Source organism: Molossus molossus, unplaced genomic scaffold (assembly GCF_014108415.1).
Source record: "Molossus molossus isolate mMolMol1 unplaced genomic scaffold, mMolMol1.p scaffold_m16_p_2, whole genome shotgun sequence".
In the NCBI taxonomy this organism is placed as follows: Eukaryota; Metazoa; Chordata; class Mammalia; order Chiroptera; family Molossidae; genus Molossus; species Molossus molossus.
In genome coordinates this window covers 131,872,305-131,889,543 of record NW_023425355.1, presented here as the reverse complement: position 1 = coordinate 131,889,543, position 17,239 = coordinate 131,872,305, and the positions used below count along the sequence as shown (strand labels likewise).

General features: G+C 38.4%; 1 pseudogene; it reads left to right on the top strand.

Moving 5' to 3' along the window:
- Positions 1-6,013: 6,013 nt before the first annotated feature.
- On the top strand, positions 6,014-6,183 carry LOC118636888 (annotated as a pseudogene).
- Positions 6,184-17,239: the final 11,056 nt, after the last annotated feature.

Here is a 17,239-nt window from a genome sequence, read left to right as displayed (position 1 = left end):
TTAATTGTAAGTTTATGTACCTTTATTTTTTTTAACCTATCAATAATCACTTTTTGTCCTTAGCTGTAACAACTCTTTTTTTTAATTGAATTTATTGAGGTGATATTGGTTAATAAAATTATAGAGGTTTCAGGTGTACAATTCTATAATACGTCATCTCTGTACTGTATTTTGTGTTCACCACCCCAAGTCAAGTCTCCTTCCTACACTACATATACCCCCTATATTCACTTATACTTCCCTGTACCCTCCTTTCCTTCTGGTAATCACCATGCTGTTGTCTATGTCTATGAGGATTTTTTTTATTTTTTCTTAATTACTCCACCTTTTTCACCCAGCCCCATAATCCCCCTCCCCTCAAAAAGCTTTCTCTCTGTTCTCTACCTATGAGTCTGTTTCTATTTTGTTTGTTAGTTTATTTTGTTCATTAGATTCCATATATGAGTAAAATCATATGTTACTTGTCTTTCTCTGACTGGTTTGTTTCATTTAGCATAATAATCTCCAGGTCTATCCATGCTGTCACAAAGGGTAAGAGTTCCTCCTTTTCTACAGCTGAGTAGTATTCCACGTGTAAATGTACCACAGTTTTTTATCCATTTACCTTCTGATGGGCACTTGGGCTGTTTCCAAATCTTGGCTATTGTAAATAATGCTGCAATTAACATACGGGTGCATATATTCTTTCAAATTCCTGTTTTGGGTTTCTTTGGATATATTCCCAGAAGTGGAATTGCTGGGTCATAAAGTAGTTCCATTTTTATTTTTTTTTAGGTAACTCCACAATGCTTTCTTTTTTTTTTTATCCTCACCCGAGGACATTTTTTTCATTTTTTGTTCAAGTAGAGTGGGAGGGAGAGAGAGGAACAGAGAGAGAGAGAGAGAGAAACATCGATGTGAAAGGAAGACATCGAGTGGCTGCCACCCGCACAACCGACCAGGGCCGGGGACAAACTGCAACCGAGGCACGCGCCCTTAGCGGGAACCGAACCCGGGGCTCTCAGGACCGCAGGCCGACGCTCTAACCGCTGAGCCAAACTGGCCAGGGCCACAATGCTTTCTTATGTGGCTGCAACAATCTGCATTCCCAACAGTGCGCAAGGGTTCCCTTTTCTGCACATCCTCGCCAGCACTTGTTATCTGTTGATTTATTGATAATAGCCACTTGACACGTGTGACGTGATATCTCACTGTGGTTTTAATTTGCATTTCTCTGATGATTAGTAATATTGAGCATTTTTTCATATGTCTATTGGCCATCTGTATATCTTCTTTGGAGAAGTGTCTATTCAGGTCCTTTGCCCATTTTAAAAAAATTGTATTGCTTGTTTGTTCAACTTTGAGTTAAATGAGTTCTTTATAAACTTTGGAAATTAAAGCCCTTATCAGCTGTATCATTGGCAAATAAGTTTTTCCATTAATTGGGTTCCCTTTTCATTTTGTTGATGGTTTCTTTTGCTGTACAGAAGCTTTTTAGTTTGATGTAGTCCCATTTGTTTACTTTTTCTTTTGTTTCCCCTGCCTGAGGCAATAGATCAGAAAAAATATTGCTACAACAAATGTGTGAGATTTTACTGCCTATGTTTTCTTTTAGGAATTTTATGGTTTCAAGTTTAACATTTAAGTCTTGAATCCATTTTGAGTTTATTCTTGTGTGGTTTAAGAAGGAGGTCTAGTTTCATTTTTTGCACCTATCTGTACAATTTTCCCAACACCATTTACTGAATAGACTGTCTTTACCCCATTGTATGTTTTTTTTCCTCCTTTGTCAAATATTAATTGACTATTAAGCTGTGGGTTTATTTCTGGGCTCTCTATTCTGTTCCATTGATCTATATGTCTGTTTTTATGCCAGTACTATGCTATTTTGATTACTATGGCTGTGTAGTATCCTTAATAGCTGTGTTTACAACCTGCTCACAAAATTCCTGATAATGTAACATTGGTTCTCACAGCATACAAGCTGACTCCAGCACACCACTGCCTTTGGAAGTAAAAATAAAGCATTCTGGACAGAGAGAGACAGAAGCTTATATAATGTAGGTCCCTCTTCAAGAAAAAAAGAATGCTTAAATGAACACACAAAAAAATATTGATTTAAAAGAGAATATTCATTTTGAATGCCCACAGCCACTCTGACAACTCTGACATGAGGGAGTGTGTAGGAAAGGAACTCAGAGTGTAAAGAGACAGCATTAACTAATTGCACTTAAAATATCTGACTTTTGCAAAATTTTCAAAAACATGTAATCATGTGAACACATTGGTAGAATCTCCCCCAGTGCCTTGGGAGTCACATAAGAGATAAGCCCTGAAACTTGAGCTTCATCCACTCAATAGCAAGTCTGTCTGTGATTCTGTGATTCTGAGGGATCATGATGGAGCTATTTTGATTATGTATCAGTGAAGGTACCACATGCTCTGACAAATACTTTGAAAAAGTAGGTCACAAACTGATGTACCTAGAGGAATCAACAGGTCACATGAATAAGTGAAGCGTGTCTGCTGGGTCCTATAGCTAACAGAGGGTACACACCCTGTTTAAAGTAGATACCTGCTGCTCAACTCAGGGTGAATTTTGTCATGATATATTATGGGCCCAGTATTACCAGAAATCCTAGTTTTTTTGAATAAATCATAAATCTGGAATTTATGTGAAATCTGATATTTCAATGCTAGCAACTAATTCAATTTTAAAAATATATGTACCCCTATGTTCATAGCAGTACTATTTATAATTGCTAAGATCTGGAAACAGCCCAAGTGTCCATAAATAGATGAGTGGATAAAAAAAACTGTGGTACATATACACAATGGAATACTATGCAGCTGTAGGAAAGAAAGATCTCTTATCCTTTGAGATGACATGGTGGGACCTGGAGAGTATTATGCTAAGTGAAATAAGCCAATCAGAGAAATACAAGAACCGCATGAACTCACTTATTTGTGGAATATAATGAACAAAAAAAGCTGAAGAACAAAATAGACCCAGAGACACAGAAAGGAGTATGGTTCAGACTGACAAACTTCAGAGGCGGGAGGTGGGGGAGGGATGAGATAAACCAAAAAACGTATATGCATGTATGGGTAACCAATGGACATAGACAACAATGCTTTCGGAGTGGGAGTGGGGGGGATAGGGAGGAGGGTGTCTGGGGGAAAAAAGGAGAAACATCTGTAACAAAAATAAATTAACTAATTTAAAACACACACAACTTGCCCTGGCCATTGCGGCTCAGTGGTTAGAGTGTTGGTCTGTGCATGGAAGAGTTACAGGTTCGATTCCCAGTCAAGGGCACATACCTGGGTTGCAGGTTCAAAACCTGACCCTGGTTGGGACGTAAGTGGGAAGCAATCAAACTATGTGTCTCTCTCACACTGAAGTTTCTCTCTCTCTGCCTCCCTCCCTCTCTCTCTCTCCCGCCCTTCATCCTTTCCACTCTCTCTCTCTAAAAAAAAAAAAAAAAAAATAGAAAAAACATTGTCATGGGAGGATTAAAAACTAAACAAAACCTGAAGGTCAAACAAAACAGGGGCTGCCATTTTGCAAATTCTGCCTTAGATAATAATAGAGTATGTTACTTGAGTACTTTGCTTTGTTCATATCTTTGACCCTGACTATCCCCCACCTCTCACTCTCGGGACCTGGGGAAATAAACACTATCTTAGTAATTATTAGGTAGTACCGTAATTACTAGTCAGTGGGTTTGTCAATTAGATCATGGTTCTTAGAGGTCATGGTTGATATATGCTCCTCTTTGTTTTGCTGGTGTACAGAACACTTGGGAGATAGTATCTGGCATGTTGAGCTGCACATGACATCTAGTATCACATACAGAGGCAGTAGAGTATAAAGGTAATAAGTATGGGCTCTGGAACCTAAGTACCTGGGTTACAATTCCAGCTACCATGTACTTATTAGCTGAGTGTCTTTGGTCTTCACCTCTCAGTAGCTGAGTTTACTCATATACAAAATGGGAATCATAATAGTCATCTTCTAGGATTGATGTATGGAGTAAATGAGCTAATGCAAACAAAGGGCTTAACAGAGCCAGGCATATTTGAAGCATTCAGTAAATACCAGTAAATACCAGACTATTTACATATTTGTTTCTGAAATGCAAATATTACCCTTAAATGTAAATCAAACATGAAAAGGCTATTTAAATATTTGTTTCTAAAATACAAACTGCTATCTGATAGAAAAGTAGGTATGATTTTGATTGATTTACATAAAAATAATAATAGTAATTACTTACCCTTTTTATTCCACAGTGACCTTTTTAAAAATCAGGTGCCTATACTTGTATATAAGGATTTCTGGTACTAAGAATTAACCAATCAGATGCAATCTTATTATGCAACGTGACCAATAAGATACAACTCTACTATATGACCTATAAATTTATGGTTCAAGACAGGGCATTCACACTGGAAGGCTACTGTTGTGTTAGCTGTTGTCATTTTTTAATTTGACAATCTAAAGGAAAAGAGGTCAGTCCCTCTGACTAAATAGTCAGGTACTGCATGTTTTAAAATTTTTGTGGCACGCTGGTTGAAAATAGCTTCTCTAGTGAATATAGAAAAACACAAAGAAGAAAGTAAAAATTATGTAACTACTCAGAAATACATAATTTGGCATACCTGTTTTTTCTTTGCATCCATTTGCTTTTAAAATTCAATTGGGATTACTCCCCAAAAAATCTTAATTAAAGATCCTCAGGGCTGGAAAAGGCCTTACAAAGCACCGAGTTTAACTTAGTTATTTTCCAGAAAAGGAAACTGGTACTGCAGCAATCAAATAACTGAGCTTGATTACATGGTCCCTTAGACCATCAACAGCGTGTATTCACAGGACACCTAATAACTGTACTAATCATTCTGCTGGGCACTGGTAAATGAGGTGAGAGAGACAAATAACAACCAAGTCCCTGCCCTTGGGGAGAATATAGTCTAGTTGGGGAAACAAGACTAACATTTATCAAACAACTAGAGGACAATGAGAAAGTATGTTATTAAGTACTAAATTAGGCATAACATACGATAAATGCTATAGCTATTCAAAGTGAAGGAAGAGACAAATTACTAAATCAGCTCAGATTGATCACTTATACTTGTGTTTATGACCATCTCCTATGTCATGGCCAGCTCTTGGAAAGGGATATTTTTGTTGCTTTAATACTTCCTTTGCCATGGATAATTAATTATCAGTTGAAGAAAATTGACTTATGTTGTCCCTTGAATTTGCTTAACAAATCACAGTATTCTCTTCCATTCAATGATGTTAAGATTTTTATCAAAATAAATGAACAAAATGTAGCATCAATATTATATTCACACTTTCTTAATCCTTTTTCAAAGCACCACCACAGAGATGATTTATTTCTGATTCCTTTGACACAGCCACACAGCCACATATACACACAGACCCCTCTTGAAGTCTATACGTCTTTACACAGTGACTGACTGCCTTTGTCTACTTAACTAAAACACTGCTCTTCAGAACCATCACCTCAAGTTCTCCTGCAGATTTCTTCTACCCAATCCTCAATAGGAACGTCTCACTATCTAGTGAGTATTAGATAGCGTCCCTGATCATCTCTGTAATTCTCCTGGAGTCTTGTAGGTGGTCCTGTCATTTCCAGAAGTCGTGGCAGATAAAGAAGGACCAGGGAGGTAACAGACTATCTTCTCTGTGCATACATGATTTCTCCATACTCCAAACAATGGCTCAATACTACGCTGACCCTTAAACCCAGTCTTGTTCTTTTCAACCTTTCCTAAACTTCTCAGGAGAAACTATTCATTTCCTGTGCTATACATGATAAACTTAACTATAATGATTTGTCACTGAGTTTTTCCTTCACTGATCTATAACTTCTTCAGAGAAGGTCTCTGTACCTTACCTTTTTACTCTAGCTAACTTCCTGACACATAGTAGGCCTCAAACTCATTTTTCATGATTGAGATCAGAGGTCATTAAAACTTAATTTCCATTAAATGTATTTATCTAATTGCTTCTCGGCCTTTTGGCTAAGATCAAGTGTAGTATTTGTTATTATCAATTTAAATGTATTTATCTCATTTTAAAGCAAATTTCTTAACAGAGGCCCAAGCTAAATGGTTTTCTGTCATAGGCAGTCTACTTCTAAATGGATCATATTCCTCTTCAGGAAAGTATTTTTAAGGGAACAATAACATGGGTATTTAAACAAAAATAATATGAGAGTTGTAAAATGTTGAGCCTTAGGCCACCAGTAAATATGGTCAAAGTTTATAGAGTAAACTAGATTTTATCAAAGCTTTCCCATGGAAAATATTGACTTCCTTCCTTCCTTGGAAACTCTGTACAGTGTCCTTGTATCTTGAGCACCAGCTTGACCTGTTTTGTCTTGTTAGTCTGACCCTGAAGTATAACCAATAACATATTAATAACCTTCTCTAAGGTACCTGGATTTTTATTAGTTGTATATGGTATATATACAGTACACAGGAAAAAAATACAATGGCATAATTCAGATTCATTGGTACCTCATGATGACTGGACCAATAAACTGAGAATGTGATGTAATGCAGACAAATGTAATATAATGTCTAGAGACAATGAACCAAAACAGAGAATCCATATTAAGTGATAGCAATGCAATGCAATGATCAGGAGAATGATTTAGGGATTCTTGCATAATAATGCTAGAAGCTAGAAGCTCAGAAATGCTTGCTAGCTGAGCAAAAGGCTTATATGACGTACAGAATACAAATCAAATTATATAGCAGCAATACTGTGACAACAACACTGGTAACACACCTAAACCTCTGCCTGTAACTCTGTCACTATTTCACCAGTGGAAAGAAGCACAACCAATTTCAAAATTGGTTGGTTGCAGCAAGATATGGCAAATGAATATATTTAAGTCAGCTATTGGGAAGAGCTTCTAGCCCTGTGGGCTGTAAAACATTAAAATTCTTCAGAAAAACAACAGAAATATCTTCTTTTATGAGACATTTTGTCACAGTGTTTTCATACTAACGATTTCATTTGCTCCTCAACATAAAGCTATGGGGTACATAGGAGAAAGGGTATTTATATTTTATAGAGCATTAAACTGAGATTCAGTAACCAAAGATAGTGGCAAGGATAGGTTACAAACACAGAGCTTATGAATATCATTCTAGTGTTCTTCTTCTTTTTTTTTTTTTAACCATACAATCTCTTTTCTAGGCACTGTCAAGGGAAATTTAGAGCTCACATCTGAGTAGATTTTTTTAAATCACATAGAAAGCTATATTTCCTCTATGACAGCAGAATACTGATTTCATTTTTAAAAGCACCCTCCCCAAAGGAGTTTTTAATAGTAAAATATAGCACTTTGAGCCTGGAAGAGTTTAAATTTCCTAACTATGAAGACAAAGTCTAGCAGTGTATATATTCCAAAAATGGCCACAACAATATCTTCCATCCCTCCCGCCTTTTTGCAATGGGATCTTGATGCTAATCCATTTGAGAGATGGGTCACCTATCTCTCATCTCCTGGAATCTGGGTAGGCTTGTGACTTGCTGGAAACCAAGTAGAATGAGATGGAAGTGACACTGAGTATAGGTCACAGAAGGCAATGAAGCAGTATTATCTCTTGAACTTTAACCCTCAGGAGGCTGTCATGCTATAAGGAAACACAGACAGGCCTTGACTAAAGACTGCATAGAGAAACCTGAAACTACATGTTGAAAGAGATTCCTGGGAAGCCGCAAATCTCTGTAGCCCCCGCTGTTCCAGTTCCATCTGCCTGCCAATACATGAGAGACTAGAGCCAGAACCACTCAACCAATCTCTTCCTACATTCCTGACCTGCATGAGAAATAATATAATTATCTACTGTTGGGCTAAGCGACTGAATTTAGGGGTGATTTGTTCTGCCTCAATTTGCTAGTAACTGGATATACATCTGTCTAAACCCCTAGAATGTACAACACCAAGAGTGAACCATAATGTAAACAATAAATTTGGGGTGACATATCAATTTAGGTTCATCAATTGTAGCAAATGTACCACTCTGTTGGGGGGTGGGGTTAATAATGGGACACATTATGCATGTATGGCAGTCAGAGGTACATGGGAAAACTCTGTACCTTCCTTAAATTTTGCTCTAAAAAAATAAAGTCAATAAAAAAGTGGGTTGATATCAAATCAATTGACCTATGGGGTGTGTCAGTTGTGGAGCCACTTGGGTGAGGCTCTGGTGCTGACCAAAGCCAGCTGCCAAGTTACTAAAGTTTGAGTCACTTGAGATGGGCTCTGGATGAGGGGGACAGGTTGGGGAGGGTAGGACCTCAGGGGAGTGTTGGATGGGGCAATTGCTTTTAGCCAGGTTAATGGAGAGCATCAGAATTTCCCCTGTGGGCACTGGGCCAGCCAGGGGGAAGAAGAGCACAATAAAAGAAATAAAGATCCCTGACTGGTTTGACTCAGCAGTTAAAGTTTCAGCCCGCAGACCATTGAGTCATGGGTTCAATTCTGGTCAAGGGCATGTACCTCCATTGCAGTTAGTCCCTGGTCCTGGTCCAGGACATGCAGGAGGCAACCAGTCAATGTCTCTCTCACATCAATGTTTCTCTCTCTCTCTCTCTCTCTCTCTCTCTCTCTCCCCCCTCCCCTCCCCTCCCTCCCTCCCTCCCTCCCTCCCTCTCTCTCCCTCCCACTCTATCTGTGGATAAACAGGAAAATATCCTTGGGTGAGAAATAAAAAAAAAATAATAATAATAATAATAATAATAATAATAATAATAATGGGGCCCTGCCAGCGCTTCTGTACACTGGAGAAAGTCCCCCCTGATTCCCGCTCCCTCTAACACTTGTCCTAAAAGTAGTCGATGTAATTCCTTCATGTATGCTCAGGTACTTTTCAAACTGCTGCCTCTGCACTGGAGCATGGTCAAATGCCAGTTCAATTTTTAATATTTTGAGGTAACACCATATTGTTTTCCATAGTGGCTGCACCAGTCTGCGTTCCCACCAGCAGTGTACTAGAGTCCCCTTTTCTTTACACCCTCGCCAACACTTGTTGTTTGATGATTTGTTGATGGCAGCCATTCTAACAGGTGTGAGGTGATACCTGATAGTTGTTTTAATTTGCATCTCTCTGATGATTAGTAGTGTTCAACATTTATTCATATGTCTCTTAGCCATTTGTATGTCCTATTTGGAGAGGTGTCTATTTAGTTCCTTTGCCCATTTTGAAATTGGGTTCTTTGTCTTACTTTTGTTGAGTTGTCTGAGCACCCGAGGATATTTTTCCATTTTTTGTACAGATAGAGTGGGAGGGAGAGAGAGGAAGGGAGAGAGAGAGAGAAACATCGACGTGAAGGGACACATCGAGTGGCTGCCACCCGCACGACCAACCAGGGCCGGGGACACACTGCAACCGAAGTACGTGCCCTTAGCGGGAACCGAACCCGGGTCTCTCCGGACCGCAGGCCGACGCTCTAACCGCTGAGCCAAACTGGCCAGGGCCCAACACCATTTATTAAAGAGGCTGTCTTTACTCCACTGTATGCTCTTACCACCTTTGTCAAATATTAATTGAGCATATTGCCTTGGGTCCATTTCTGGGTTCTCTATTCTGATCCACTGGTCTATATGCCTGTTCTTGTGCCAGTACCAGGCTGTTTTGATTACAGTCGCTTTGTAGTATAACCTGATATCTGGTATTGTGATCCCACCTGCTTTGTCCTTCTTTTTCAAGATTGCTGTTGCTATTCGATGTCTTTTTTGGTTCCATATGAACTTTTGAAGTAATTGTTCTAGTTCTGTGAAGTATGTCATTGGTATTTTGATGGGGATCGCATTGAATCTATAGATTGCTCCAGGTAATATAGACATTTTTATGATGTTAATTCCTCCAATCCATGAATAAGGTATGTGCTTCCACTTTTTTATATCTTCCTCTATTTCTTTTTTTCAATGTCCTGTAGTTTTCTTCAAATAGATCCTTTACTTCTTTGGTTAAGTTTATTTCTAGGTAACTTAATTTTTTTTACTGCCATGGTAAATGGGATTGTTTTTTCAGTTTCTCTTTCTGTGAGTTCATCATCGGTGTATAAGAATGCCATCAATTTCTTGATGTTAATTTTGTATCCTGCTACTTTTCCAAATTCATTTAAGTCTAGTAGATTTTTGATGGAGTCTTTAGGGTTTTCTATGTATAATATCATGTCACCTGCAAATAATGACAGTTTCACTTCCTACTTTCCAATTTAGATCCCTTTTATTTTTTCTTCATGTCTAATTGCTAGGGCTAAGACTTTCAGTACTATGTTAAATAAGAGTGGCGAAAGTGGACATCCCTGTCTTGTTCCTGTTCTTAAGGGAAATGTTTTTAGTTTCTGCCCATTGAGTATGATGTTGGCTGTAGGTCTTTCATATATGGTCTTTATTATGTCGAGATTTGATCCATCTATTCTCACATTGCTAAGTGGTTTTATTCAGAAATGGATGCTGGATTTTTTTAAATGCTTTCTCAGCATCTATTGATATGATCATGTGGTTTTTATTCTTCATTTTGTTTATGTGATGTATCACATTTATTGATTTGTGAATACTGTACCAGACTTGCATCCCTGGGATGAATCCCACTTGGTCATGGTGAATAATTTTTTTCATGTATCGCTGGATCCGATTTGCTAGTATTTTGTTCGGGATTTTGGCGTGTGTGTTCATCAGGGATATTGGCCTGTAGTTTTCTTTCTTTGTTGTGTCTTTTTCTGGTTTTGGAATTAGAATTATGCTGGCCTTATAGAATGAGTCTTCCTTCTTGAGTTTTTTGAAATAGTTTGAGGAGAATGGGTATTAGTTCTTCTTTGAATGTTCGGTAAAATTCCCCCATGAAGCCATCCGGGCCTGGGCTTTTGTTTGCTAGGAGAGTCTTGATTACCTCTTCAATTTCCTTAGTTGTTATTGGTCTGTTCAAGTTTTCTATCTCTTCCCGGTCCAGTTTTGGGAAGCTGTGTGTTTCTAGAAATTTGTCCATTTTGCTTAGATTGTCGAATTTCTTGCCATATAATTGTTCATAGTAGTTTTTAATGATCTTTTGTATTTCGGTGGTATCAGTTGTTACTTCTCCTCTTTCATTTCTGATGTTGTGTATTTGGGTTCTCTCTCTTTGTTTCTTGGAGAGTCTAACTAAGGGTCCATCAATCTTGTTTATCTTTTCAAAAAACCAGCTCTTTGTTTCATTGGTCCTTTGAATTGTTTTTTTGGACTCTATGTCATTTATTTCTGCTCTGATCTTTACTATTTCCTTTCTTCTACTTGCTCTGGGGTTTTCTTTTTGTTTGCTTTCTAATTCTTTAAGTTGTGAGGTTAGACAGTGAATTAGAAATTTTTCTTGTTTCTTGAGGTAGGCCTGTAGTGCTATGAACTTTCCTCTCAGAATTGCTTTTGCTGCATACCATAGATTTTGTATTGTTGTGTGTTCATCATATTCATTGGTTTCCAGAAAGTTTTTTAATTTCTTCCTTGATCTCCTCTGCAACCCATTCGTTGTTTAATAACATGCCATTTAGCCTCCATGTGTTGAAATGTCTTTGCATATTTTTGTTGCGATTGATATCTAGTTTCATGCCATTGTGATCTGAGAAGATGCTTGATATGATTTCTATCTTCTTGACCTTGTAGAGATTTAGTTTGTGTCCTAACATGTGGACTATGTTTGAGAATATCCCATGTGCACTTGAGAAGAGTGTGAATACCGTAATTTGGGGGTGTAATTCTCTGTAGATATCTGTTAAATCCATTTGGTCTAGTGCTTCATTTAGAGTGTCTGTTTCCTTGCTAATTTTTTGTCTAGAGGATCTATCCAGTGGTGTCAACGGGGTGTTGAAGTCCACTGCTATGATTGTATTGCTGTTGATTTCTCCTTTGAAGTCCTCCCGAAGATTTTTAACACATTTTTGTGCTCCTTTATTGGGTGCATATATGTTTATCAAGGTTATATCTTCCTGTTGGATAGATCCTTTCAATATTATGTAGTGGCCTTCTTTGTCTCTAGTTATGGCCTTCATTTTGAAATCTATTTTATCATATATGACTATTGGTACCCCAGCTTTTTTCTTTTCCTTTCCATTTGCTTGAAAAAATTTTTTTCCATCCCTTCACTTTCAACCTATGAGAGTCTTTTGTTGTGAGGTGAGTCTCTTGTAAACAACATATAGATGAGTCATACTTTCTTATCCAATCAGCTACTCTTTTTCTTTTTATAGGAGCATTCAGTCCATTTACATTTAAGGTGATAATTAATATATACTTATTTATTGCCATTTTTGTTTAGTTTCGTTATATTTTTCTTCCTATTTCTTCTACTAATTACAGCAGTCCTTTTAACATTTCTTGCAGTGCTGGTTTGGTGCTAATGTATTCCCTTAGCCTTTTTTTGTCTGGGAAGCTCTTTATTTGACCTTCTATTTTGAATGACAGCCTTGTGGGTAAGCTACTCTTGGATTCACATCTTTGTTTTTCATTACCTTGATTACTTCATGCCATTCCCTTCTGGCCTGTAGTGTTTCTTGTGAGAAATCAGCTGATAATCTTATGGGGTTTCCTTTGTAGGTAACCTGTTGCTTATCTCTTGTTGCTTTTAGGATTCTCTCTTTGTCTTTAATTTTTGGCATTTTGTGGGCCTGTTTGAGTTCTTACTTGGGGCTCTCTGTGCTTCTTGAACCTGAATGCCTTCTTCCTTCACCGAATTAGGTAAGTTTTCTGTCACTATTTCTTCGAATATATTCTCTAACCCTTGCTCATTTTCTTCCTCTTTGGGGACTCCTATGATGCAAATATTATTACGTGAAACTACTTTTTTTAAAAAAAAAATTTTAACATCTGGAAAGTAAAGTGCTGGATGGATGCAGAAATGAATGAGACATGGTTACTACACTCAGGAGCTTTAAATGTAGTAGTTTCTTGTCCTGGCCAGTGCTGCTCAGTGTTTAGAGCACCGGTCCATGAATTCAAGGGTCATAGGTTCAATTCCCACTCAAAGGCACCTACTTGAGGTTGCAGGTTTGACCCTGGGTCCCAATTGGGGCACACCCAGGAGGCAACCAATTGATGTGTCTCTCTCATGTCGATCTTTCTCTCTCTCTCTCCCCTATCCCTTCCTCCCTTCCACTCTAAAAAAATTAAAATCAATAGAAAATATATCCTCATTAACAAAAATCTCATGTACCCAAGTCACTAAAAAGAAAATAAAAACAGTGTTTCACCCTGGCCAGTTTTGTTCAGTGGTTAGAACATCATCCCACAGACCAGAGAGACCTGGGTTCAGTTCCTGCTAGGGGCATGTAGGCACGTAACTCAGTTGCAGTTTGTCCCAGCACCGGTTGGGGTTGGGTGGATGGCAACCATTCAATATGTCTCTCTCACATCGATGTTTCTCTCTCTCTCTTCCTTCCTCTCTCCCTCCCGCTCTATCTGAAGATAAATACAAAAGTGTCCTCAGGTGAGGATAAAAAATAAATAAATTAAAATAAATAAATAAATAAATGAAAGGAAGGAGGAGGAGGAGGAAGAGCATAGAGAAAGGGAATCAGCAAAATTTTTCTGTAAAGGAACAAATTGTAAATATTTTGTACTTTGCAGGCCATATAACCTCTGACACAGCCACTCAACTCCATTGTCATAGTTAGAAAGGAGCCATATTTCATTGTAAATGAATGAGCATGATTGTATGCCAATAAAAGTTTATTTTTTAAAAACTGGCTATGGATCATAGTTGTCAACCGCTACAATAGATTTTTTTTTTTTTTAATTAGAGGCATAATAAGCAAATACAACATGTAGCGCATATTTGGGTTGGAATGCCAACTGTAAAATTATTTAAGAAATAATCAGGCAAATTTGAGCACTAAGTGGATATTTGATGATGTTAGAATTATTCCTATTTTTATTAGAAAATATTACGGCAATTATGTTTTTAAAAGTCCTTAGATTTTGCCTGGCCAGCATGGCTCAGTTCTTGAGCATCGACCCATGCACCAGGAGGTCTCTGGTTCAATTCCTGGTCAGGGTATATGCCCAGGTTGTGGGCCTGATCCCCAGTGGGGGGGGGCATGCAGGAGGCAGCCAATCGATGTTCTCTCTCATCGATGTCTCTATCTCTCTCTCCCTCTCCCTTCCTCTCTCTCTAAAATCATTAAATATTAAAAAAAAAATTTTTAATAAAATAAAAGTCCTTAGATTTAGAGATACACATTAAGTATTTAAAGATAAAATAATCTGATGCCTGAGATTTATTTCAAAATAATGAAATGGAGATGGGAGAGCTACTACAGGGTGAGGTAATAGGTCAGTGGTTCTCAAAGTGTAGTCCTTGGACCAGCAGTATCAGTGTCATCTGAGAACTTGTTAGGGATGCAAATTCTCTGGGCGTCACTCCAGACTTAGTAAACCAGAAACCCTAAGGGTGGGTGAAGTCCAGAAGTCTGTGTCTTAACAAGGCCTCCAAGTGATTCTGGCACATGCTAAAATTTGAGACCACCCACATAAATAAAACAAAAATGAGCATGATGTGATAACTGTTGAAATTTTGTGCTGAACGTGCAGGGATTCACTATGTTATTCTATATTTCTTTTTTATGTTAGAAAACTTCCAAATATTAAAATAAAAGAATATAAGAAAAGCAAAGCAAAGCAAAGCAAAGAAAGAAATCACCAACAATGACTTCCTTCCAAAGAGCACAGTATTAAAAAATGGGGAAAGAGTAATTTTATAGTGGAAGAAACCAGGCAAGCACTACCTCAGCTAGGTGATTAAGGTCAAGATCATCAGGGGTAAATCATGTTAACAGCATGCATTCCTTTTTTAAAATATTTTTTATTGATTTTTATAGAGAGAGAGGAAAGGAGAAGGAGATAGAAACATCAATGTGAGAGAGAAACATTGATTAGTTGCCTCTTGCACGCCCCCTACTGGGGATCGAGCCTGCAACCCAGGCATGTGCACTGACTAGAATTGAACCGGGACCTCTCAGTCCATGGGATGACGCTCAAATCACTAACCCACACTGGCCAGGTGATATTATGCATGCTTGATGTGATGTGATAAGAACGGCACTTTATCTCCGTGATCTTCCATAACCACAATCCAATCATAAGAAATACACTGGAAAAACTCCAATTGAGGGAAATTCCACAATATTTCTGAGTAGTACTCCTTAAAGGTTATCAAAAACAAGGAAAGTTTGAGAAACTGTCAGAACTAAAAGGGACCTAAGGAATCACGATGACTAAATGTAATATAGTATCCTGGAAGGATAACAGAACAGAAAAGAGTATTAATGAAAAACTGAGGAAATCTGAAAATATACAGACTTTAGTTATTAACAATGCACCAATGTTGGTTTATTAATTGTGACAAATATTCCATACAAATATAAGATGTTACTAGTAGGGGAAATTGGGTGTGAAGTATATGGGAACTCTGTAATATGTCACAATTTTTCTATAAATCTAAAATAAAATATGTATCAAAAATGAAAGAAATATGCCAGGATAGAAATACCTTGGCCTGTCCAAGATTAAGACCATTTAGGCACTTGGAGTTTAGAAAAAATAGTGAAGGTCGGAATAGTCGCATGGAGTAGTTTCCAAGCAGCCCGGCAAGTAGGGACAATTGTGAGGACTCTGAATGTCAAGGAAAGCCATTGGTCTAACATTCAGAAAACAAGCACTAGTGAATTGGCCCTACAGAGGACAAAAACAGGAGCCAGCACTCAAAAAGTTCCTGAAGGGGGCCCACTCCAGGTATTTGGATGAACCATGAACTTGATAAAGGTTTCAGCCTCAGGGAGAAACTCATTTTACTATCTATTGGAAAACTATTTTGCAGTGTTTCCTCAAGACTGAGCCCAAGTCACCCACAGCAGTAAACTGCTTTCATTTCCCCTTCCTCGGCCGGTGTTTCCTGGGATCACGTCCCAAATGAACCATTGGCCTTCAAGTCCTTATCTCAGGGTCTACTTCTGGGTGGAACCCAACATAATACATGGCCTTTCACAATCTACCTCTTCTCCACTTCAACCTGGCCATTCCTCTGTCTTTTTTTTCTTTATTGATTTTAGAGAGAGGGGGGGAGAGAGAGAGAGAGAGAGAGAGAGAGAGAGAGAGAGAGAGATTGATGAGAAAGAACACTGATTGGCCATCTCCTGCATGCACCCCACTGGGGATTGGGCCACAACCTGGGCATGTGCCCTGACCGGGAATAGAACCGGCGACCTCTTGGTGCATGGGTCGATGCTCAACCATTGAGCCACACAAGGTAGGCCCAGTCCTCTCTTTTAAGCTACAGCTATACTGACCAATTTTACAGAGTTCTCCAAAGGTAACATGGTGTCTCACACTTGGTTCCTTTGCAGATGCTGCTCACCTCATCTGGAATAATCAATTTTAATTCCACCTTTCTTCACCCAGTAAACTCTAGCCTGTCCTTCCAAACACAGCACAGTATCCATCTCTTCCTTGATCAGTGTTGTCCCCTCCCCGAAATAACAGTCTCTCATATGTTCTTATGTCAGCCTGTACTTACAAACCTTGTCTCCCATTGATTGCGGTGTCCTTCAGGCCCTTCTCCATCCACAGACCCATCCCCTGTGCCACCTACACCCCTGACATGATGCTAGCAAGTCAATAAAGGACATAGCTTTCTTGACCTATTATCCCTTATGTTCTCACCCTTGGAGAAAATATTCAATAAGAAATTTACCATCTAGGTTGAGAGACAAAAACTGTTTTCTTATATTTCCAAATAATTGTTGTATAATTACAAGCAATATCAGAAACTAAGCTATTTGCATAAATATAGCCAGATACTAATTTTGGTTCAGCACTGTTGATAGGTTTCACCAAGATCCTTAGCTTTCTAGCACGAATGTTTTATTATTATCTCTGCATTTCAGTATTACCTTCCAGGCTCTACAATTAAGCAAATACTTAGGATTTTAAGCAAATAAGCTTGCACTGTTTTAAAGTGGCAAAACACCCCAGGGCACCACTACTTAATCCTCTGATTCTCCCCCACACCTTTTTTTTTTTTATTCTCCCTTTTGAAGGGGTTTCTCATCTGCTGCTCACAGTTTTATGTCTGCAGAGCAGAGCCTCCTTGTCCAACAAGGCTGGGCTTTCCCTTATCTGCACCAGGGTACTCTGTGTCCTCTGCAGAATATATTTATTTGCAGCATTTCAGCAGGAAGACC